This window comes from Rhincodon typus, chromosome 3 (assembly GCF_021869965.1).
Source record: "Rhincodon typus isolate 14 chromosome 3, sRhiTyp1.1, whole genome shotgun sequence".
Classification (NCBI taxonomy): Eukaryota; Metazoa; Chordata; class Chondrichthyes; order Orectolobiformes; family Rhincodontidae; genus Rhincodon; species Rhincodon typus.
In genome coordinates, this window is record NC_063334.1 from 2,451,845 (window position 1) to 2,452,803 (window position 959).

Here is a 959-nt window from a genome sequence, read left to right on the forward strand (position 1 = left end):
ATGATGCTGCTTGGCCTGCTGTGTTCATCCAGCCTTGCACCTTGTTGTCTCGGATTCTCCAGCATCTGCAGTTCCTACTATACTCTCCATGCATCTTTATTTCAAATATAAACCATATTTATTTTCAAAGATGCATTAGCATTTGCTTTAATCACATAATGCCTTTGCTTGACTGCATGCTTATCTATCAGTTCACTGTCAGAGCATGTCCAGCAATGTCTCTTCTCCCAAACCCCTCACCACTTCCTTTGAAGGCACCAAGGATCTATATGTCCCTTCTCCTTGTGCTGACATCATCCAAAGACATGAGATCAGCTTTGGAGTTGACATGCAGCACCATCTCTCTCAGTCATCTAAAATCAACCCCTCTACTGTCTGTTTTGTCGGACAAGGTGTCTGATATCCCGTCTTGAATGAACTGGAATTTCTGGTTAATCATTCACAAGATTTTTGGTTCTTATTGCAATCTCCTACTTCTATCACCAATTACTTTCCCTCTCTTCATTGTTGATCCAGATTAAAGCATACAGTTGCAACATGTGCACTCTATCTGAGCCTTCTAATGCCATTTTGTTTTAATCACAAAGATTACCTATGTTCTCCTCTAATATCATACACATCCGTTCACCTGGTGCTAAAATCATCTTTACTTTTGACATTTTCTGCCTCCATAGATTTCCTCTCAAATCAAAACTCTCTTTTCCCCACTATTGGTATTTTTTCATTTCATTCATTGGATGTGGGCATCACTAGCTAGGCCAGTACTAATTGCTGATCTATAATTGCCCAAGAGTCAAGTACATTGGTGTGCATCTGGAATCAATGGTAGGTCAGACAAACTAAGGACATAAGTAAACCAGATAGGGTTTTATGACAATCCACAGTTGTTTTATGGTCATTAGCCCAGCTTTTTAATTTCAGGTTTTTTAAAATTGAATTCAAATTTCACTGGCTGCCAT

The 959-nt window shown here is 39.2% G+C and overlaps 1 protein-coding gene across 1 annotated transcript in view; it reads right to left on the reverse strand.

Moving 5' to 3' along the window:
* LOC125480950 (E3 ubiquitin-protein ligase RNF38-like) overlaps window positions 1–959 on the reverse strand; it is an 85,882-nt gene that overhangs the window by 12,600 nt on the left and 72,323 nt on the right. The gene's annotated exons all lie outside the window — the stretch shown is intronic.